Raw genomic sequence first — 24,738 nt, 5'->3', positions numbered from 1 at the left:
CTTGAAGAAATGTCTTCATCTTCTTCCTTCCTTGTCCCTTTCCCTCTGTCCCTTTTTTTTCTTTGCTTTCCCCTTCACCTATCCCTTCTCTCTTCCCAACCTTCTGTGTCCCCAACCTTTTAAAGATGAATAGAGAGGCCATCACGTGCCTGAACTCACACCAGGGTGAGTTGCAAAAGAGGTGCTGAGACTCCAAATTCTAGCCCCCACCTAAGCAGCAGGGAAGTCCTGGCTCTGTGATTGATTAGTTCTAAATCCTGGAGCAAGTTTATTTATCTCTCTAACCTCTGCCTACTTGTCTGAAAATGAGACAATAACAGCAGCTACTTACAGGGTGACTATGAGGACTAATTGAGGTATATATGAAGGGGGAACCCAAAACAATGGAAATTACCTTCTGGAGGGTGGGCCCCTTGTAGTACGGGTTTCCTCCACTAGGTGAGTGTTCCAGGAACCCACCTGTATTACTGTACCAGCTGGTGTTGTTGTGTGAGGCTGCATTCAGCTTCAGTGAATTTTTTGAAGACCTTTTTAATACCCATTTTACAGTGGGTGATTTATGAGTGCACCTGCCCACACTGTGCTGAGTTCAGCAGTTTTGGACCAAGAAATGGCATGACCCCAGTGCCCCACCCTCCCTATTCACCCAGTCTAACTCTAGCCAACTTTTTTTTGTTTCCCTGGATGAAAAAAGTCCTCAGAGGGGAATGTTTCTCCAATGTGGAAGAGGTGAAACAAAAAAATGGCAGAAGCACTAAAAGGTGTCAAAATCAATGAGTTCAAAAACTGTTTTGAGCAGTGGAAAAAATGTCTCAGTAGGTGTATTGTATCAAATGGAGAGTACTTTGAGGGTGAGTGAAGTTTAAACATTTAAGAATAAATATACAATTTTTATAAGTAAATTCTGGGCTTTTTTGGGTCCCCCTTTATAAAGTGCTAATTGGTGTACCTGGCTCTTAGCAAGTACTCAGTGAATGTCACTGGTATGCTCTATGTCCTGACAATCCTAAACATGGTTATCATGTAATTGTGTAGATTGTGTGCATACTAACTGATCTTATGTGTTAGACTTGAACTTAAATTGTGTTCTGCAGTGTAAAAGATTTATTTTGCAATGCAGCTTAAAATGGAATCCATTTTTCACTTGGCAAAGATGAGTGCTGGTGAGCTTGTGGTGAAATGGGAGGTGTCGCTTTGATCAGGGCCACTGCCATCACACAGGGCACCGTTACACCTCCTGGAGTCCTACAGGAAGGTGAGACTGGCTCTTGTGCACTGACTGATGATGGGATGGAGCTTGGTGTCAACTCTGGGAAGGCCAACTTTGGTGTTGTGCTTTAGATGGTCTAGAAAGTTAAGCTTGGAGCAAAGGAGGATAAGCAAAGCCCTAATGTCTACAGAGGAAAAGATGTGACCTGTAGGGATGTGGACAAAACAGTAAGCATTCTTTAGGGAATGACATTAAAACAAGGCACAAAACTGAAAATGACTCATCCTGTATGGTCAAGTGCAGGAGAAAAGGTTCAGACTGTTGCTCACTGAAATGGATGAATGACCCCTGAAAACTGGAGACCTTAAAAAGCCATCTGCAATTCCACTTGGATGGCTCACAGACCTCTCAGGTTTACCTGTCCATACCTGCACTCTTGATCCCACCCCACCCATTGAACCCTTTTCAGTTGGCTTTGCAGATGCCCAGTCCAAATACCCAGGAGGTATCCCTGATTTCTCCATTTTCCTTATCCCATCCAAGTGATCAGAAGTCCCTTGTTCTCTGCCTCCATCATGTATCCTACATCTGTCCCCTTGTTACTCTCTTCCTCACCTGGACAATTATATACCTGTAACTGCTCTTGTTCCTACCCTTGCCTCTGTGGATCCATTCTCCACACAGTGGGAAGTGACCTTAGGGATTTGGGCAAAGACCTGAAGAGGGCCTTTTAAAATATAAATCAGGTCATGTCACTTTCTTGTTTAAAATCCTCATCACCAAGATGGGGATGATTAGCACACCTTCCTCCTAGGTTTGATGTGGGCAATGAGGGTGAGACCTCACCTTAAATGGTTAGCACATGATGAGTGCTCAGGGGCAGTAGCTGTTCTCATGGGGACATGATAGTTCCTGCCCACTTGGACCAGATTCTGCGGATATTCCATTGATACTGATTAGGAGACAAGAGACCTTTCCTCATTTGTTCACTAGTCACCTATCTTCATTAGCTCTATAGTCTTGGATTAGTCACTTAGCATCCTCTGATTTTCAGTTTTTTCACCTATGAAATGGGAGCAATAATTGCACCTGCTTATACTGTTGTTCTAGTTATTAACTGAGGTAGTGCACAAAGCAGCCGGCATGATGCATGTCACATAGTAAGTGCTGAACAAATGGTAGCTATGAGCTGTTGTGATTGTTACACCTTGCTCCCTGTCTGAGAGATGGCCAGCTTTTACCAACCACCATTTATGCTGCCCCCCACTGCTATGATTGCTATAGTTTACCTACCTCTGGGGTAAGGGCTAGTAGACTCTAGCGCTCTCTATCTGGTGAATAAAATGAAGGCGGACATACTGGGATTACATCCTCTTGCATCTGCCTTGGCCCCTTGCTATTTGGGGGCTGTATGCTGTATGGGTTTTGCCGGTCAGGCCTTGCCACAACAAGGCCTAGAACTCCATGAGTGTGACTGGCTATATGTTCTCCACCCCCTTGTTGACTTTGGCATTCAGGACTTTGGAGCAGGGCTGCCATGGTTGCATTCTTGAGAACAACAAAGGGAAAACAGTGAAGCTCTAGCCAAGTTCCTTGAGCTCTAAGAGAAAGAAACAGAAACAAGTAACATGAGTAACAACATGAAAATGAGACTGGAGGTGTGTTGGAATGAGCTGAAGGCCATAGGGGCATGCTTTAGGAACAATTGGCTGTTTCTGTTTGGTTGCCCAGATTTAAAAAAAAAATCACTCTGGGTATAGTAGACCAACTGAAGGGAGGTAAAATTTCATGTTGGAGGGGTGGAGACAGGAGCCCTGGTGGCAGGGCACCTGGAGAGAGGGATCGATTATGGGAAGACTGGAAAGAGAACGTAGTAATGTCTATAGCAGACTAACATTTTCCTCTGTGGTGTGTAAGGTAACCCTCTCTCCATTCCCCAATTCAACTTGCAATAATACCAGCATTCTTCTCCAGTGTCTGGGAAAGTCAGTTTGTTTCGGGGAATGTGGCATAGTGTTGAACAGAAACTCAAGGTTGGCATTTTACAAGAGCAGAGGTGGTCATAGGGAAGCCTTCATAGATGGATCATTATTGCATAAAGATGCAGTACATAAATCTCACCCCCCACCTGAAAGTTTTTTAAAAACCATGTTATACTGGTTTTACTATATCAGATCACTATATTAGTGGGAATTAATAAGAAAAACAGGTAGGGCACTTGCTGGTCCAAGTATCTGCCTTTCATCCTCCGCTCCATCCGGCCACTCCCTCCAGCAAGAGAGGAGAAGGGAGAGAGAAAGAGAGGGAGAGAAACATCAGAGGACTTCCGCCAAGATGGAGGCATAGGTGGAGATGCCATGCTTTCTCCCACAAACAAATTGAGACACAACAAAATATTAGCAACAGAAAACACAACCAGAACACAGAAGATTGAACTTTATGGAAGTCTGATAACAACAAATTCTTCAGCCTGACTGATAGACCAGCGAGGGAGTGGGCAGTGAGACAATGGAACCGAGCAGACCCCAGAGGCGAGAGGCAGCAGAGGGGGCTGCCATTTCCCCGCTCTGACCCCGCCCCCCCAATACAGCATCACAACCCTGGGACCTGGGAGGCCCCTCCCTGGCAAACACCTAAGGCTCCGCTCCTCATAATTAACAGGTGCAAACAGACCAAAAATGGCTCAAGAACATCTCAAAGCCCCAGAGACCATAAATCTAAGCAGCAAAGAAATAGCAAAACTTTCAGATGCACAGTTCAAAACACTGGTGATCAGGATGCTCACAGAACTGGTTGATTATAGTCACAAATTAGAGGAACATATGAAGGCTAAACTAATTGAAATGAAGGGACTTGCACAGGAAACCAACAGTGATGAAGAGGAAACTGGGCTTCAAATCAAGGGAGTGAACCAGAAGGAAGAAAATAATGGCCAAACAGGAAAATATGAAGAAACAAGAATTCAAAAAAATGAGAAGAGACTTAGGAACCTCCAGGACATCTTTAAATGCTCTAACATCCAAATTATAGGGGTACCAGAAGGGGGAAAGGAACAGCCACCAGTGGAAAACTTATTTGAACAAATAATAAAGGAGAACTTCCCTAATCTGGCAAAGGAAATAGACTTCCAGGAAATCCAGGTAGCTCAGAGTCCCAAAGAAGTTGGACCCAAGAAGAAACACACCAAGGCACATCATCATTACATTAGCCAAGATTAAAATAAAGGAGAGAATCCTAGAAGCAGCAAGAGATAAGGGGACAGTTACCTACAAAGGACTTCCCATCAGACTGTCAGCTGATTTCTCAAAAGAGACCTTTCCAGAAGGGGCTGGAAAGAAGTATTCCAAGTCATGAAATCCAAAGACCTACAACCAAGATTACTCTATCTAACAAAACTTTCATTTAGAATGGAAGGACAGATAAAGTGCTTCTCAAATAAGATCAAATTCGAGAGGTTCATCATCACCAAGCCCTTATTATATGAAATGTTAAAGGAACTTACCTAAGAAAAAGAAGATAAAAAAGGTGAACAGTGAAAGGACAGCAAACTCACAGTTATAAACAACCACACCTAAAACAAAAGCAAACTAAGAGGACAGCTAGATCAGGAGCAGAACCATAGAAATGAAGATCACATGGAGGGTTAGCAACAGGGGAGTGGGAGAAGGAGAAGGGGGGAGAAGGTACAGAAAATAAGTAGCATAGATGGTAGGTAGAAAATAGATAGGGGGAGGGCAAGAGTAGTATGGGAAATATAGAATCTAAAGAACTTGAGACACATGGTCATAAACTAAAGGGGGGTGGGGGAGGGGGTGTGCAGGGTGGAGGGGAATGAAGGGGGGAAATAGAACAAATGTAATGGCATAATTAATAAAATATATTAAAAAGAAAAAAGAAAAACAGGTTGGGCATAACCCTCTCCTCCTCCCACCCTTACACCTTGGAAAGAGAAGTCAACATGGTATAATTAAAGTCAAGTGGAGGGATCCACTTTAAATTATGTTGTATCTTTTGAAATGGGGAGAAGTAGTAAGTACTCCCTAAGACTAGAGAGAGGCCCAAGAAACTGTTGATCCTCAACAGTGGTGTTTCTTTTATCTATTGCTGCTTGAAGAAACATCCTCCACAATTTGGTGGCTTAGGACATTGATTTTGCTCACAAATTGTCAGTTTGGCTAGGATTCAGCAGGAACAGCCTATCTCTCCTCCACTCAGCTGGGGTAACTGGAAGGTTGAGGCTGGAATCCTTTCACAGTTTGTTCACTCCCATGCCTGGAAATTAATGTGGGCTGTGAGCTGGGTCCTTACCTGGGGCCAAGGACCAGGATGCCTATACCTCTCCAGGTGGCCTGGGCTTCCTCCTCACCACCTGTGGCTGGATTCCAGGAGTGATCATCTTGGGAGAATGAGCTGGCAGGAGCTGTGTCACCTCTTCTAAACTAATCTGGGAGGTCATGCAGCATCACTTTGACTGTATTCTACTCATTACAAGTCAGTCACCAGGTGTATTAATTTTCTAGGGCCTACATAGTAAAGTACCACAGAAATTATTTCTCACAATTCTGGAGGCCAGAAGTATAAGATGGAGATGTAGCAGGGTTTTGTCTTCTGACACCTCTCTCCTTGACTTGTAGGTAGCTGTCTTCTCCCGGTGTCTTCAAATGGGCTTCCTTCCCTCTGTGTGTCTGTGTTCTAATCTCCTCTTCTCATGAAAATACTAGTCAGATTGGATAAGGACCCATCCCAATGGCCTCATTTTTCCTTCCTTACCTCTTTAAATGCACTGTCTTCAAATATCATTAAATTTTAAGGTACCAGAGGATTAGGGCTTCAACATATTAATTTTGTGGGGTTGGGGGCTTGGGGGGAGACACAGTTCAGCCCATAACACCAACACTGGTCCATGTTCAAACAGCAGGGAAGTAGACTCCGTATTTTTATGAGAGGAATGTTAAAGAATTTGCAGGTGTGTTTTTAAGACCATTGGATCAAATCAAGGAACATGTATAAAGGAACCAAGGACAAGGACAGCAAGCGGGGGAGGATGGAATGTGGGAGGGGTGGTGGTGGGCAAGGCAGAGGAGAGTAGTTGTGGAAAAACGGGGACACCTATAATTGAACAATAATAAAAAAATTTCAAAACCCACCACTTCACCTGGGTAAGTTGCAGAGTTTTGGCAAGTCCCACCATTGATGGGGCCCTGCGCTCCACCTCCACCTCTCAAAAGCTGGTGGAGTCTGAGAGAACAGCTGGACTGTGGCTTGCAAAAAAGTCCCAGTGCCCAGAGGTGTGAGCAGCATAACAGCACTGATTGTCATCAAAAGGGCCATGGGTTTCTAAAATCTGCATTTCAGCAGGGAGTTTACTCAAGACCCTTCTCCTGTTTCCTAGCCTTCAAATAAGATCCTGGATTCCTGATGAATTAGGAGGTGGAAGGGCTCTCAAAATCACGACTCAGACTGAATTTCCCATCAACCTGGTGCAGGAGGGATTAAGAGTCAGGTTTAATTTGACTTGAAGTAATGGGATGTTCCTGCTAACTGAGCTGTGAAGTAAAATTCATACTCCTTCCTGAGGGCAAGGCATGTATAGGTTACAGTGGGGTAGGGATTACATCAGCCTCTCACTTTAGGTATCTCTGTTGCTCCCCCTCCACTCACCCAAAACAGTATGGTAAGAGAGACTTCCCAACTCACTCTCTCCATTCTGACACGTGTTCCAAACAGCTACAGTGGCAACTGATGCATTTCCCCCTGATGTCTTCCACCATGGGCATGGTCAAAAAATAAATTCAAATGGCATTTAAGTTGAAACAGGTTAGGGCGTGTAGGACAGTTAGAGGGAGCTGACTGTGGAGAAGACCCCTGGGCAGGATGGGGTGCCCATGTGCCATGCCGCTCCCATCTACCCTGCCCACAGGGGCACCTTCCCACACAGCCTGTTTTTTACCTCCCTTTACAATTCTTGAAATGCCACTTATAACAGATTCAATTAAGGCTTGAATCTGGAAGGCTTAAAGGGTGATCAGTTGGTTCATTAATTTGGAACAGGACATTTTGGTTGAATCAGGGGCTCATTACTCACTTCTCCATTAGTATAAAGGGGCCTTGGTTTCTCCTGGGGTGAGGTGGCTGAGCTATTTGCACCTACATAGTTGGGAACACAGTGGCTCCCTAGGAGAAAATAGATAAAAACTCCAGCTTAATCTCTTGGAGGCTCAGAGTTTATGAAATATGTTTCATGGCCTGTAGTGACCTCACCGTGGTCAGATTATAGAAAGGGTAATGAGGCCTCAGATAGAGGATTCTCTGTGAGGGTAAAGGAGAATGGACTGATGGGCTGTCTTTTGCACCAAAGGTGAGATGCCAAAAGGCATTGTTCCAGGTCTAGGGGAGAGGCTGATCCAGCACCATTCCCAGCACGTACAGCAGTTGGATAACCCAACCTAACTTCTAAACACTCTTGTGTTCAGCCTCATGTCAACTCCAAGTCTCTGGCTTCAGAAAGGACAAACTAGGCAAGCAAATGCCATCTGAATAAGATGACCTCATTGCCTGTTCACACCAGTCTCCATAAAGCAAAAAATTAATAACTTTGGCTACATAAAAATTTAAATGAACTAGTATAAAGGATACATGGAAACAGCTAAGGGTGGTGGAAATGGGAGGGCGGTGGGGAGCACAGGGGGGTGGGCTGGGAAGGGAGTAAAAGGCAGAAAACTGTACTTGAAAAATAATTTTAAAAAAAACAGTAAAAATTTAAATGTTCTTTATGGAAGCAAATTTTATGAGGTGAAGAAACAAATGATAAGATGGTACACACTATTTGCATCACATACAATGGAGAAAAAGGTAATGTCCTTATTTTATGAAGAACTCATACAAATCAATAAGAATAAATCTAAGTAAATGAACCGAGAAATGCGGAAAGGATATGAAAGGCAGTTCATATAAAAACAAATGAAAATAGGCAATAATATTACAAAAAGATGTTTAGCTTTCTTTTAATTAAAGGCATGACAATCTGAACCACAGTGAGATGCTATTTTTGCCTATTAGATTGGCAAAAATCTAAACATTGGGGTAATATTCAGTGTTATTGCATGAATAAAGAAACAGATTCTAATTCGCAATGAACATATTACTAAATGTAATACTTTTGTTGGGCATTTTGGTAGTGTCAATCATAATGGTAAATGCATATAGCCTTTGAGCCATGGACAAGAGTTTAATCCACATATACATTCACAAAAGTACACCAAAATATAGATACAAGAATGCCTACTTCAACATTGTTTGTAAAGGGAAAAATGGGGAAAGGCCATAAATAGGGTTGGTTATTCTAAGTATGGCATGTCCACATGGTGAAATACCATGCAGCCAGTAAAAAGACTGCACCTATTTCCAAGTTATTAAAGGAGAAAAGCAAAGTGCAGAATAGCGTGCCCCAAATAGTCCCATTTGTGTGAATATTAAAGAATATATATGCTAGTGTATGTATAAAAAATTTCTGGGAAGAGTCACACAAAAATTTTTGGGAATTGGGGTACTCAGAAGTGAAAGGAATTTTAGTTGTTTAATGTACTCCTGTTATATTCATTAAAAACCGTTTGCATGCCTTGTTTTTATTTTAAAAAAGAAAGGCTTATAGGAATCCCCCTATAGTATAATAGCTTATTACCTATTTATGTTCCATCTGAGTCTGTACTTACTGGTTAGGGTAGCGACTAGTGAAAGATATCCCTGTGTGGGACAAATGACCTGTGGTAATGCCACAACACGACATCATGTGAGATACTGGAGGCAGGCTTGGAGGGCCAAGGTCCTCCATGAACAAAGTGGAATAAAAATAGTGAAATATCTGAATGAGTGTTGAAACTTCTCTGTACTTATAGACTGGTGGGATCTAGGAAAACTTGGATCACAAAAATACATGCTTTCCCTTCAGTTCCCCAGCTTCTGGCCAGTTCTGATCCAAGTTTTAGGTAGAGTTGCTGATTTGGGCCAAATTAAATGTGCTATTCATTATTAAATGAAAACAGGGTTTTGCAGATGTCTGTTCTTAGGCATAAAACCCCAAGAATGAAAGAGCAGTCCTTCAACTTTACAGACATTCTTATTTTCCAAGTAGCAGGGCTGGCCAATGCAGGGACAAGATAGAAGTGCTCTAGGGTGATTCTGCATAGGAGCAGGATGAAGATGCCAGCACCAGACCACCCATCCACACAGTGAACAACAGTAAGAAAAGTGTGACCCTGTCACGTCGGTGTTCTGCATCTTCCTGTCTTAGAGCCAAAGTGTGTGGGCAAAGAGGGTGCAGTCATTTCCAGTGAATGCAAGATGTTTTTTCTCCTGTTTTTATTCACTGTGAAAAAAAATAGTTGTTTATAATAATAGTTTTTGAACTTTAGCAGGCATCTGAATCCCCTGGCAAACATCTTAAAAGAGATCACTGGGCCCCATCCCCAGAGGATCTGACTCCATAGGTCTAAGTGAGCCAGAGAATTTACATTTCTCTCAAGTTCCTTAAATGATGCTGGTGCTGTTAGTCTTAGTCTTGGGATCATATTTTGAGAACCACAGGTCTAGAAGGAAACTTTATCAGTCTTTTTTCTTTCCCATCAACAACCTCCCATCCTTTAGCTGTTCTCATGATCTCTCCTTGAAACTCACCTAAAAACCTGTCTTCTTTTATGATTCTTAAACATTGTACCTCTTTTTCCCTTTCCCTTTCCAAGCCCTGTGCCCATGCCAGAAAAACCCATCTGGCAGTGGCAGAAGCTTTCTGAAAGGGCATGAAGAGAGAAAAACTAAGCAGGCAAAGCCAGAATCCTCTTTCACAGATAGAGAGAAGACTAAGAACACTCATGTGTTAATTTTCAACTTCTTCTTGGACAAGCGGACTTTAATCTTCTACCAGGGGCTGGGCATACCAGCAGCACACAGCAAGGAGGAGCTTTGGTCTCTGAATCTGCCCTGGAGCTGCTTAAGGATGGGGGCCACAGAGGGTCCTTTCGATCTCCTTCCCAGAAGGGAAATTTTGGCAAGCACAGAGAGGAGTGATCCAGAATGTTTGTTTTTAGAAGCTCACTCAGTGGGGCCTGGCTCCCTGCAGAGCCCTGTCAGCTCCTCTCTCCTGCTTCTCATTCTCCCACTTCTAGGACCTCCTGCTGCCTCCTCAGTGGGGTGGCTCTGGGGGGCTGCATTCTAGGCAGATGTCAAGCCACACTCACAGGGATTACCCCAGAGGGGACCAGGGCCCGTGGAGAAACAGGAACAGGATCATTCTTTTGTAGAACATTTCTTCTCTCAGTTTTCATCTTGGAAAAGGAAGGAAAGAAAGAAGGCAGGGGAGGGAGGGAAAGAATCTGCTTTAGCATTTACTTAGGTGGTACAGACTGACCAAATCCTGCTCAAAAAGCCATTCTTTCTCTCCTCTGGGTGACATTAATCTCCTAAGTAGAGGCAGCTCTTGTCAAAATCCAAACATACTTTTCTGAAAGGAAGGGGGTACTCAGTCCAGCAGTTAAATGCATGGTGTTATAGAGCAGTGCTTTCCAAACTCTGTGGTACACAGGAACCTCTGGGGGTCTTGGTTCCGAATGCAGATTCTAATGCAGGAGGTCTAGTGGGGTGGGAAGAGGCTCTCTGCATGTCTAACAAGCCCTGAGGTGATGCTGCTCTTGGTCTGTGGACCACACTTTGTATAGCAAGGTTGTAGAGTATGTAGCACTACAACCTTAGAGATAAATTTGAATCCAGTTCTTTCACAAATAAGACAGCGGGAGCCTTGAGAGGCCGGGTAACTTTCCCGTGGCCACACATCTTGGTAGTGGCAGAACCATGTCTGGAACTGGGTACTAGAGCTCCCAGTCCATGTTCCTTCTGCCTCCCTAAGAAGGAAGCAAGGCAGAAATGTAAAGCAGATGCTGGGCACAGTAGAATGTGAACATTTAAAAGAAACTTCTGGACCTGGGGAAGCCAGTATCCAAGTTCACCCTGCCTGTAGTGCCCAAGTTGGTAGCCTATACTGTAAATTTCCTCACTAAGGTCTTCACCGGGTGCTACTGACCAGTCACCTGACAACTGCAGATCTGGGAAGAGTGAAAATGCTGGTGTTTTCCTGAGTTCTGGTTAAGTCTGGTAATTTATGGTGGTTGTCAAGTTAGAGTTTTAAGTGCGTACCTTTATTACCATCAGGTGGCTCCTGGAGAGACAGACTTGTTTGGAATAATGGGACCAAGGTGGGGCAGCCAGATCCTGGCCAGGAAACCCTCAGGGAAATATCTAAGAACAGCGGGTTGGTATTTTGAAACCCAGTGGATGTTCAATTCCCGAGAGTCTTCATACTTCTAGGTCCTCTTGTCTTCATGTTGGTACCCCCACCCTCATTGTTTGGAAGGTAGCAATTTATCCAAGACAGCTGGTGTCCAAGACACCTTGGAATCAGAGATTACATTTTTCAGAATGAAAAACATTTGTTCTGTAGTGTTGACCAGGCCAAACCACTGTGGTGAACTGGATTACTCCAGGAAGGCACCCTGGATTGGCTCTTTAAAGACTCACATTTCAGGTCTGGTTCTTCTGCTTATCAGCCCTTTAGAGTGTTTCTAGGGAAATGGTACTATTCATTCATTCACCCACTCGTGTATTCATTCAGTCAATCAACAAACACTTATTAAGTACCAACTTGTGTGCCAGAATTTAAAGATACCAAAAATGCTCTATGCTTTCAAGGGATCCACAGTCTAATGTGGGAGATGGAGAAACAAGCTGTAATTGAGAGTATAAAGGAGAAATAGTGATGTCGGATTGGTTGGTAGAAGACTTTGTGGAAGAGGAGGTAGTTGAACTGAGTCTGGAGGGAAGAGCTGTGGCACAGAAAGAGCCTTCTTGGCAGAGAGAGCAGCATGCTCAAGGCCCAGGCCTTGGACCTGCACAGATCACTCAGGATTGCAAATTGTGCGTTGTGTTGGACCACAGGGTTCATGGTGATGCAGTGTGGATGGGGTCAGGTCACAAAGATCCTGTGTACTGAGCTAAGGCTTAGTTTCAATTACACAAAACTGTGAAGAGACAGTGGATGTAATTGGTTATAATAATAATGGCAATAATTATAGTCATCATTCTAATAACTGCATTCATTAAGCCCACTGCTGTTATATTTAATTTTCACAACAAACCGATGAGGTGTGTGCTGGAGTTACACCTTCACACTGCTGTGGAATATGAGGCTCAGAGAGGGTGCATGGCTGAAATTCTGATGTAGCGTGTTCTCAGCCCCATCAGATCCAGAGCACCTTTTCGTAACAGATATTTTTAATCCCCTTTTATTGTTGCAAAATGAAGTTCAAACATAATATCCACTTAGCTACATAACTCTAAAAGACAACATAATGTTCATTGGTAATGTAAATAAAAAATAAAATGAAGATAATTTGTAATAAAACAATAGGTATTTCAACATGGAAATGCTCACACCTGGCTATTCTAAAAGCGTTATGAAATAGTTGATGGTTGTATTTATATGTAGAATTACCCTGAATGCAACAGTTGCTGGGTTCTTGGGGATATTAACAGTCAGCAAAAGCAGACATAATCTTTGCTGTCCTGAGCATACAGTCCAATGGCAGGAAAAAAAATTCATTAGCCACACAAGTACCTGTATAAGCATAAGGACTATGCAGGGAGGTGGTTGATGCTATAAAAGCATAAAAATAGGGGTAGGGAGAGTCACAACCAAAAAATTTTGAGAAGATTTACCCAGTACATTAATATTCAAGCTGAGATCTAAAGAATAAACTTAGTGGAGTTATATATGCCTAGCATATGGTAGATCTTCAACTAATATTTGTTGCATGAGTGAATGCATGAATGAATGAATGAATGATGGGCATGTGCAAAGACCCTGTGGCAGGACAGCCAGTGTAGCTAGTGAGTGGAGAGGATAAGGGCTGTACTATGAGAGAAGGCCAGAAGAGGACAGGCCATTGTAGACCCTCGAAGTTGTGTTGAGGATTTGGTCTTCAGCCTAAGAGCAATGAGGTTGAAGCCATCAAGAGTTAGTCTTTATAATATGATGTGGGCTTTGAGAAGGTCACTCTGACTGTGATTTGGGGAAGCACATGGTTTGGAGGGGTAGGTGGTACATGAAAGCCACAGAGAAGGAAGAAAAGTGGGAAGGATGTTAGAATGCTATACAGTAGTCCAGGAAGCTGGTGGCCACACTGTGACCATGTGACGGATGTAGAGGTAGACAAAACTCTGAGAACTTCTGTTAAGACTCTGCAAAGCACATGGCTATGAACTGGAATCCAGCTCCTCTTCTGTTAGCTCCCACTGCCCCGGGAGCCTGTGGATACAGGTAGAGTGGACTGACCAGAAGGGGTCTGAAGCCCAGGACGCAATTGTGGCTCTCTCGAGTGAAGCAGCAGGTGAGGCAACATGCAACTTGCTTTTCACCTCCCAGAGCTACAGTTCAGGGCAGGGTGTCTCCTCCCACCTCAGTGCTGAGTTCTACAGCCAACCACATAATCTGGGCACCTGTACTGCTTTTACCTGGGGAAGAGAGAGACCATGGCTCTGGAGATCAATGGTGGTAAATGGGGGAGAAGGGAGGAAAGGGGAGGGGAGGGGAGTTCTTTATTCATGCCTTTGCTGTTCCAAGGTGTTGCATGAGGCACTGTCAACTCCTTAGGACACAGGAGTCACTGAAACAGGGGTTGTACATCTAGGATTCTCCATGTGTTTCTTTTAACTTTTTTATGATAGAAAAGGTCAAAGTTATTTAAAAGTAGAATAGTCACAAATCCACCATCACCTCCAGCAATGATCAGCTAAGGAACAATCTTGTCTATGTCTCCAATCTCTCTCCCTGCATCATTTCAAAGCAGATCCTAGGAAGTATATAATTTCATCTGTGAATATCTTGATATAAGTCTCTAATATATAAGGGCTCCTTAATTTAAAAAATTAAGCACATTAACACCATTGTCACACTAAAATACTAACAGTTAGGAATATTGTATTTTAATTATGATATATGTTATGATGCATTATGATGATTACCACATAATACATGTGCTCTTTTCACTAATGCTTTATTTTTAAAGTCTCTGTTGTTTTATATTTATTTTTTTATATTTGAATCAGAATCCAAATAAAATCCAAATGTTGTCATTGATTACAATGTCTCTTTGGTCCCTGATAACCTGAAGATTCTCCTTCCCTCTCTCTCTTTTAATTTTTTTTCCTTTCGAGTGTTTTGTAGAACAAACTGAGTGAGTTGTCCTGTAGAGTTTCCTACACCTCAGTCTTGCTGAAGACATCTCTGTTATGACATTTAGCAGATTTCCTGTCCCTTGTGTTGACTGTAAAATGGGAGTTGGTTGTTGAATTTTGATTAAGTTCACAATCAGTTCTTTTTGGCAAGGTGGCTTCATTGGTGGTGCTCTGTTCCACTACAGAAAGTTCACTGATTGTGTCTCCGCAAGATGAGCAGTCATCGATCATTGCTCAGATCTATTAATTCATGCTGCAAAATGGTGATGGACTATTTCTGTATTCCATCTTTTCTTTTCACTAGCTAGAACAGGGTCCCGACCTCTGGGCTGTGGACTGGTACCAGTCTGTGCCTGTTAGGAACTGGGCCACACGGCAAAAAGTGAGCTTGAATGTAATGTGCTTGAATCATCCCAAGCTACCCACCACCCTCCCAATCCATGGAAAAATTGTCTTCCATGAAACCGGTCCCCAGTGCCAAAAAGGTTGGGGACTGGAGCTAGAATATCTCTGTGCAGAGAAACTTTCCCCCGTCAACTATTTTGTTCTGCTGAGGCATAGTTCTAATAGAAAAATATAACTTATGTTTAATTTACTCACCAACTTTCTAAATAATATGTTGGTTCCACAGCAACCTCTAAGGGTTGCTTAAGACATTAGAAACCTTAAGACATTAGAAAATGTCTTAAAATATCATGAATTTAAATATGTTAGGTGTGAGTATTCCCTTTTTAGCCAAGAGAAGCCTCTTTAAGTTGGGTCCTGGGTTGTTTCAATGCCATCCTCGTGATTTTCGGTAGCTTCCCTGTTTTGTGGTGTGACAAACTTTCCAGGCTCATTGTGCACATTTGCTGCCCCAGACGTGTTGTTTCTCCAAGGGGCCTGGCTTCCTATGGTGAAAAATGGTGTTTCAAGATGACATGCCAAGCACCAGGAGTGCTCACTGCTCTGGACTGTTTTGTAGGGCTTTTCTGTGGATAGAGCTAGAAAATATGTATCATACAAATAGTTTTTATTCAAATTCAGGATTATGAGGTTTTGACCCACCTTCATCTATCTTACATCTGGATTTCCTTTCTCCGATAGTTTTCTATGACACCCACAAAATTATTCATTTGATTTATTCCACCACACACTCACAACAGTCTCGGAGTAACAATACTACCACCATTAGTGGTGGTAGTAACAACACAACCACCACCATTACCATTAGTAAAAAAGGTTTGTTTTTTCCAGGGCCATTGTCTTTACGATGTATCTTAATAGGGACATGCAGCCAAATAACTGTGCTTTGAAGTCTCTCTGAATAGTTCTTCTCCATGTGGTTATGCCAATGACTGGGTACACATTTAACTGCCTTTGCTTCATCTTATCTGGAATTTTTAGGGAGCACTTTTAAAAACGAGACATATTAAAAGAAGTCCTTGCTACCTCCACCCAATTTCCTTCCATCCCTATAAGTAACAACATAACATTTTTATGATTTACTTTTATTGCATAAATGATACAGATACAGGTAGAGAAATAATGTTTCATTTGTCTAAATTATACCCACCACCTCCACTTTCATAAATAAATTATAGTATATTATATACATTATTAACCATATTATTGTTTTGCTTTTTTTTTACTCAACATTATATTTCGGGTCACAAAAAAAATGGATTCAAATTCTACCTATGCCACTTTTGTGATGGGCATGTCTCCTATGCTCTCTGAGCCTCAGTTTCCTCATAGGTAGAATCAGAGCAATAATAACCCACTTTTTAGGGTTGTGACAGGTAGCACAGTGGGTGGCAATAGTAGGTCAACACACAGTGGCTCTAATGGTTTTTACAGGTGTTAATTATATTTAGTAATTTTATGCACCTCACAATTTATGAGACGTTTGTTTTCCCCATTAATATCCCACAGTGAAGCTTAAGAGGGCTGGGTGGGAAATTTGAGAGTCATTGAATAAGGACTCAAAGAAATAGAAAGCTGTTACTGACAAGAGCCCCAAGAGACCTCAGCAACTATCCTGCTTGTTTCATGGGGAAAGGTATAGAGACCTATGCAGACTAAGTGATTTGGCCAAGGCTGCAAACTAGGATGGAAAAAGTGTGCTGGTCATGCCCATTGCAGTTCTTTTTCAAGGTAAATTTTCTTTAAAGAAAAGTTCATCTTCTGCAGTTGATAGAAATTTCTCTGCACATTTCTGTGTTTTCTGTAAAAGGATAAACTGGATGGAAGGGACAAGGTACGGGTCAGGGAAACTATGCCTTGAAGAAGAGTTTCTTCCCTCCCTTGGTGTGCAAACATAGTAACAAGGACTGGGGCTGATCCCTATCACTGAGCAACCAGCTCACGAATGTATCCTGTTGGGGATTGCAGGGGTGATAAGGAAGTTCAAGGAACAGTCTCTTGCCCTCAGGGGGCTTTAAAACAACTTCATGCTCATTTAAAAACGGAACATGGCTGTAAAAATATGTGTCGGTTCTTAAAATAATAATAATAATGCATTTTAATTACATTATCTTCAGTTACAGCACTCTTGGAGATGCTTACTATTAGTACTATTATTTTGTTTTATATGTAAGGAAACTAAGGTTTAAGTAAGGTTTTGTGACTTTCCCAAAACTGTACAGTGAGTGAGCAGAAAAGCCAGTCTGTGATTCCAGTTCCACTGGTCTTAATCAGATGTGCACAAAGTGATGGTGTATTTCTCCTCTAACCCATTTCTGGACTCATGTGCTTGGGGATAAAGAGAAGGAAAAAACAGGAAGGATATTTCAGAATCCACTAATATTTAATGGATTAGCTCGCTCATTCACTGATTCATTCATTCATTCATTCATTCATTCATTCATTCATTCATTCTTTGCTTCCTAAGTGCCTTAAAAATTGAGACAGCCTGGGTTCAAATCCTCACTCTACAACATACTTGGTGAGCAGGTGACACCCCTTGTCTGTGCTGCAGTCTCCTCATCAGTATAATGGGTATAGCAATATCCACCTCATGGGTTGTTGTGAGATTTAAATGAATTAGTGTGTAAAAGCATTTAGAGCTGTGCCTGGCCCATGCTAAGAGCCTATACTCATTGGTTGTGTTGCTATGGCTGCTGAGAAATCCGTTTGGTGATCCATGTTTTTGTGGAAAGAATCAGGAGTCCTGAGTTCTGGTTTAGCTCTGTCACCAATGAGCCATGTGATCATGGACAATCTATCTATCGTCCTCGAACCTCAGTTTTCTCACATCTAAAAGGCAGGGCTTTGACCTCATGTTCTTTAAAATCTTTCTACCTTCAAGTGTCAATATTTGGCAGGGTCTGCCCTCTCTCCTCATCATAAATATGGAAACCAACTTTAATAAAGTAGTCTTTATAGTGGGGAGCTCATTTAAAAAGCAGCTTTATTTCACTTTCAAAAAAAAATAACAAAAGGGAGGCTGATGCCTTGTGTACAAGTGTTTCTCCAAGTGTGTTTCTTAGGCCACCCCCCTCAGAACTACCGGGGCTGCTGTGCAAAAAAGAGGCCTGGACATTAGCTCAGGCCCACCGAGTCAGGGCCTCTGGGTGTGGGACCCGGAAAACAACTGTTGACTAAATACCCCAGGTGATTCCTGTGGCAGCTCATGTTTGAAAACCACTAGAGAAGAGAGAGAGAGAAAGAATGCCAGTGTTGAGTCAGATAAGCCAGAGCAGGGTTCTCAGACTTGAACATGGACTCAAGTCAGTTGAGGAGATCTGGATTCAGGAGGTTTGAGGTGTGATTTGAGAACCTGCGTTCCTAACAAACTTCCAGAGGACGCTGAAGCTGCTGGTCCACACTAGGCTTCCTAGCTCCACAATTGAGCTGCATGACCTTGGGAAAAGTACCTATTTTCTCTCAGCCCCAGGTTCTTCAACTACAAAAAGGGGGAAAGTAGTGCCTACATCATAGGATTGTTAGTTGGATTAAACCACATCATGCATTGTGTGTAACCTGCTTGCCACACCATGTAGCATGTCGGCAGCTGTAGAACACACTCTGAGTGTCTACTGCTGTAACACAAGGTCCATTGATTCAGACACCCAGGAGTTGGGATGCTGAGAATGGGCAGTTTTAATGAGGATGTAGGTGACTCTTATGCACAAGAGAGTTAATAACCCCATACGCCATCTCTGTCAGGGACAGGTAAATAAATCCCCAGTCCCATTCGAGTTCTCCAAATCCCACAAGCATTCATGAGTCACGTGGCGATGCCTTCACTAACACTGCTGCTCCACAGATGGTGCAGGTAATGAGAGTTGTGTCAGGCAGCTTTCACTGCTTCCTCAGCAAATACATTCTCAGAAGGCTCCTGTTTCCCTACAGGGTGTCAGGCATGGGCTCAAATCATCAAATACATGAGCATGACAATGTAACTCAACTACCAGGGCACTCACGCCAGGAGATAAATAGGAACGGGTGCCTGAGATGGAATGCTGAGCCCCAGGCTTAGAGCTCTCGAAGGCGACCAAGGTTCCTGGGGGAGAGAAGCCATTTGCACAGTAAACCATTTCCCTTTCTGTGTGGGGCCTCTGGCTGTAACCTGACCTGATTTAGTCTCTGAAGTTTTCATTTAGAGAGTTTGGGAAGTGCAATTCAACAAATCTTTATTGAGCATCTATCATGTCAGGTGCTGTGCTGGGTGCAGAGACACAAGAACAGCAAGACAGTTAATATTTCCTGCAAAGGTGGCAGGTAATAAGTACACAAACTAACACATGGATAAAGAAGACTGTTTTAGATGCCGATGAGAGCTAGGGAAGGAATAAATAAGCAGAGACATGTAACAGAGAGAGAGAGTGAGACTGTCTTTTGAAGAGGGTCAGGGAAGGCCACTTTCAGGAGGTGAACATTTAGAGAAAGCTCAAAGAATGAGCATGAATTGGCCTTTCGTAGAGAGGAAGAGCATCCCAGGAAGAAAGAATAGCATGTGTGAGGCAGAGAGCTCAGCATGTTGCAATAAAAGGAAGAAAACGAACATGGCCGCAGAGTGAGTGAGTGAGTGTGTGTGTGGTGGGGAGGTTGCCCCAAATGAGGTGGAAGAGATGACTCATAATAACAGACAGCACTTCTGGAGTACTTACCCGTGCCAGGCACTGTTCTAAGAGCTTTGCCTGTAATAATTCCTTTCACGTTCATCACAGCGACTCTTATCATACCCATCTTACAGAGGATGAAGCTGAGGCACAGAGTGGCACCTGTAACCTTTTCCAGGCCCAAGCCTTCTGGCAGTCTCATCCGAGCCCTGATCGAGGCAGTGAGTGAGACAAGGCACGGAGAGTGACCAGCACAGTGCCCGGCACAGAGCTAGTGCTTTGCAAATGTAGTTTTTGTCATTATTTCCCCATTTTGGACCATGAGTTTTCCATGGGGGAGACCTAAAGAGCCACAGCTAAGGTGACTGTATAATTGTCATCCAAACTGAGACAATTTGGAGAGTGCAAGAAAGTACTCTTTTTAATTAAATAATAATAGCAAGCTTAAACTGGGACTCTCCCTGGCCAGCCAGAATGTGTGGTTTCTGGAACCACAAAGCCCAGATCCAATTTCCCAGGAATTCACTGGCTGATGGGGAGCCACTCACAAACTCCATTGCCCCCTCATTTCATGGGATTCAAAGCCTCTCCAAGGCATGGACAGTAATCCACCTATTTCAGATTTCTTTTTTTACTGAAGTCAAAGTTTCATATAACAAAAGATTTTAGTGTGAACATGTGGCTTTATTATAATAAAATTTTCTTTGCAAAAGCTTTAGCAAACCCTGCAGGCACCATTCTGTATGATGTAACAGTGGAATTCCTCTCTCATGTAGGGAGAAAACACTTTGAGTCTAAATTACAATGTCATAAGGAGAAGAAAGCAATTAATTTCAGACTCCACTAACCTGGGATTTTATATTATCTTGGGCAGTGGCTGAGACTGATACTGCCTTTTGCTTTAGCTATTGGTAAATGAATTTGTAAAAAATGCATTTTTAAATATACATGAAGAGGTGCTGGACACAGGGTTCAAAGGAAGTTAAAGCTACATGATCACAATAGCTGATGTATTCAGAGTGCTTACTATGTCTCCAGTACTGGGCTAAGATTTTTGTGTGTATTAATTTATCTAATTCTCACCTCAGCCCTGTGAAGTAGGTACATGAGGAGGAAATTGAAGCCTAGAGAGGTTTGCTTAATTTTCACATTTAGTAAGAAAATGATTTAGCCAAAAAACAAATTTCTATTCTTCAATATCTCTCAAGAAAATTAAAATATTTTACTAATATAATTGATATGAGAGTTTATCCAGGGATGCAGAAGAAATAAAACAAGTGGCTCAAATTTTACCTTCACTGTGAAGCTCACAGGACCTTGTATGTGTAGTTTGTATTCTAGTTATAAACTTTCCGTTTTGTCTTCCCTCTAGGCTTTGAGCAACTTGCAGATATATCCATATCTGTGTATTTGGTGTCCAGCACATTGCCTGGGGTGCATAGTGGTGTTTCCTACTTTGTTTATTGATTGATTTAACAAATGTTTATTGTTGGACTTCTATATGTCAGGCACTCTGCTAAGTGTGGGAATGAGCAATGGAGATGGCCCACCTGAGTCTTGTCCTGATAGAACGCATTGTCCCACCCTCACCCCTAATGCATCACTGTTCAGTGAGTAGTCTCAGGAAGGCCAAATTGAGACACCACGCTGGAGGAGGCTTAAATGTCCTCTAATTTGCCTCATAGTCTTGGACAGACAGAGCCCTTAAGTTGACAATAAGAGGGGAAGGTGGGCTGATACCCAGGCAGGTAAACATAGTGCAGTTTTTCTCAACCCCTAGTATGCATAAAAATTGTCTGAGGCACTTGTGAAAATCACAGATTCCAGGCACTGCTCCCAGAGGACATGAGTTAGTAGGTCTGACACTACAGATAGTTGACTCATTTATTTATTTATTTATTTATTTATTTATTTAAAATATACTTTATTGATTATGCCATTACAGTTGTCCTATCCCCCCCTTCATTCCCCTCCACCCTGCACACCCCTCCCCCACCATCCCCCCTTTAGTTTATGTCCACATGTCTCAAGTTCTTTAGATTCTGTATTTCCCATACTATTCTTGCCCTCCCCCCTATCTATTTTCTACCTACCATCTATGCTACTTATTCTCTTTACCTTCTCCCCCCTTCTCCTCCTCCTACTTCCCTGTTGCTAACTCTCCATTGACTCATTTATTTAAAAAAATATTTATTGAGATCCTACTATGCACCAGGCACTGTTTTGGATTGTGAGGTTCAGCAGTTAATGAGGTAGACATGTCCATACTCTTAAGGAGCTGACATTCCAGTGGAGAAAATAAAGATGAATAAGTAAGATCATTCCAAATTGGGAAGGAGTGTTAGGTGACGGGTTGAGAAATGGCCTGCAGGAAGGGATAAGGGACTACTTTATGGTTAGGGGAGACCTCTGTAAAGAATCAACATTTGAGCTGATTCTTCAACCATGAGAATGGATCAGCCATGCAAAGAGTTAGGGAAGAGAGTTCTAGGCAAAGGTTCTCAAGGAATTGCCATGTTCAAGGAACAGAGAGGAGACCAGTATTGGACTAAAGTGAGCTACAAGATGAGGTCAGAGAGCTAGGCAGGGACCAGATCATATACAGCCTTGGAAGCCTTGCTAATGAGTTTCAGTTTTATCCCAAACGCAGTGTGAAGCCTTGGACAGTACTGAAGCAGCTGAGAGCTGTAACCCTTAGACCACACTTTGAAAAACACTGGTAGTAGGGCTTGGCCTCGGCCACAGAAACAGGATCTCAGAAATCTCACCCTATCACCTTCCCACCCCATCCCCATCATTTTCTCTGCTCCGAGGAGCCATTGCACAGTGGTGACCATATTCCCCTGTCACTGTAACTACCTGAGGGCCACATGGACATGTTTGGGTGAGGAGCTGTGACAAATAGTTGACAGTCACCTCATAAAATGGTTGTAGCTAAGGAGGGGGCATATGCTCCTTCAGAGGCCCCAGTATCCTGAGGAGAGAAAAAACAGCTGTTTCCTTGGCTCTCATTAAGGACTTAAGCCTTCTTCATATTGAAGAGCTTCCATAAACAAAACCAGAGATTACTGGATGTTCCCACAAAAGTTGTTTGTGTAACTGGAAGGCATCTGTGGAAAGGGGAGCTCTTGGTGTTGGCGAACGGCATGACAAATGTTCTGTCCCGAGGCCTGGGGGGCCAGCAGGCCAGGGCAGATTCCAAAGCTGCATGGGATCGTCCTTCCTGGATTAATTTTGTTCTTGAAGATGAGTCCCCAACTTACAAGTGATCATAATAATGCCTGTTTCTAAGTCTGCCTCAGACTCTGCTCCAGTGCGGAGTTTATCCTACATAAGGATATCTTCTCTCTGGGCAGCTCCGGGTCTCTCACCCTAGGGATGATGTTTGTTTTATCTCCCTCAGGTGGAAGATAAACTCTTCTTTTGGGTTGCTCTTGCCTTGAGGAGTTTCTTTGTCTTACATCCCCCAAATGCAAGATTATTGTGAACTTCTGGAATCTCCCAGAGAATAAAGGCGACCCTAGATGTTGTTTCCTAACAACTCCTTTGTGAGCATTGTGTTATACATCCTTTAGACCCTGGCCAGCCATCCACCCTCTCCTCCGAGACTTTGCCTCCTCTCTGGCCACCATGTCTGTAGGGTGTGATCCTTGCTCTATCCACTCAAGGCTGATCGGATGAGATACAGACACCTGCCTCAATGGGGGACCAAACAGATTCTCTGTCCTGAAGATTGAAATGGAGAGGCAGAGATGGTGGGCATGCCCAGCTGGTTGCTGGGCTCAAAGACATATGAACTGTAGATCTGGACTGTTCGGTTTGGTTGCCACTAAACATTAATCATTTGAAATGTGGCCAATCCAAACTGAGATATTTTGTAAGTAAACTATGCATTAAAATGTAAAGACTTAGTATGAAGAAAAGATTCAGAATATCTCATTAATTTTTTTATATTGGTTGCACATTAAAATATATTTTGAATATATTGATTAAAGGTATATTTTTTAAATGAATTTTATCTTATAAAATGTGACTGCTAAAATGTTTAAATTACAGTTGTGAATCACATTGTATTTGTATTGGAAAGTGCTACTCCTCCCCCATTTTTTTTATTGTGGTAAAATATACATAACGTAAGGTTTACTATTGTAGCTAATTTTAAGTGTACAATTCAGTGGCATTATTCTCAATATTGTGCAACCATCAACACCATCCATTTTTAGAACTTTGGTATTATCCCTAATAGAAGTTTTGTATCCAGTTAAACAGTAACTCCCCATTCCTCCTTCTTCTAAGCTTCTTGTAACCTCTATTCTACTTTGTTTCTCTGAATTAGACTTTTCTAGGCATCTCATCTCCATGGAATCATACAATACTTATCCTTATGTGTTGGGTTTATTCCACTTAGCATAATATTTTGAAGTTTCATCCATGTTGTAGAATGTATTAGGATTGTATTCTTTTTCAAGGCTGAATAATATTCCATTGCAGGTATCTGTCACATTTTATTTACCTGTTTATCTGTTGATGAACAGTGGGGTTGTTTCTATTTTCTAGCCATTGTGAATAGTGCTGCTATGAACACTGGTGTACAAATAACTGTTTGAGTGCCTGCTTTCAATTCTTTTGAGTATACACCTAGCAATAGATTGCTGGGTCTCACGATAACAATGTTTAACATTTTAAGGAATCACCAATCTGTTTTCCAGGCAGCTACACCATTTTACCTTCCCACCAGCAATGTACAAGGGTTCTAATTTCTCCACATGTTCACCAGTACTTGTAATTTTCAGATTTTAAAATTATAACCAACCTCATGGGTGTGAAGTGGTATATCATCATGGAAAGTGCTATTTTTAATCTTGTCACTTGTGCTGAGAAAGAGAGAAAATAAGAAGGGGTAGGAGTTAAAATGGATAGGGGGCTAGAAAGACAGGGTAAAAAGAGAGAGAGAATGGGAGACAAAAAACATAAAGAAAGTCACAGAAAGTAACAGATGACAGGTGACCCTCTCATCTGTCTGGGTTCCTGATGACAGTTCGATTCTTGGTTTCAGTGGTCTGTGGAGAGGCCCACCAGCACTTCCCATCATTGGGTTCTAAGAGACACACAATGCCATGATCTTACAATAAGTTTTTCTTTTTTGGCTTAAGCATGTTTGAGCTTACTTGCAATGCAAAGAGATGCCTCTGAAACATAATG

Source organism: Artibeus jamaicensis, unplaced genomic scaffold, assembly GCF_021234435.1.
Source record: "Artibeus jamaicensis isolate MK-2021 breed Jamaican fruit bat unplaced genomic scaffold, CSHL_Jam_final contig_432, whole genome shotgun sequence".
Classification (NCBI taxonomy): Eukaryota; Metazoa; Chordata; class Mammalia; order Chiroptera; family Phyllostomidae; genus Artibeus; species Artibeus jamaicensis.
This window is presented reverse-complemented; position numbering follows the sequence as displayed.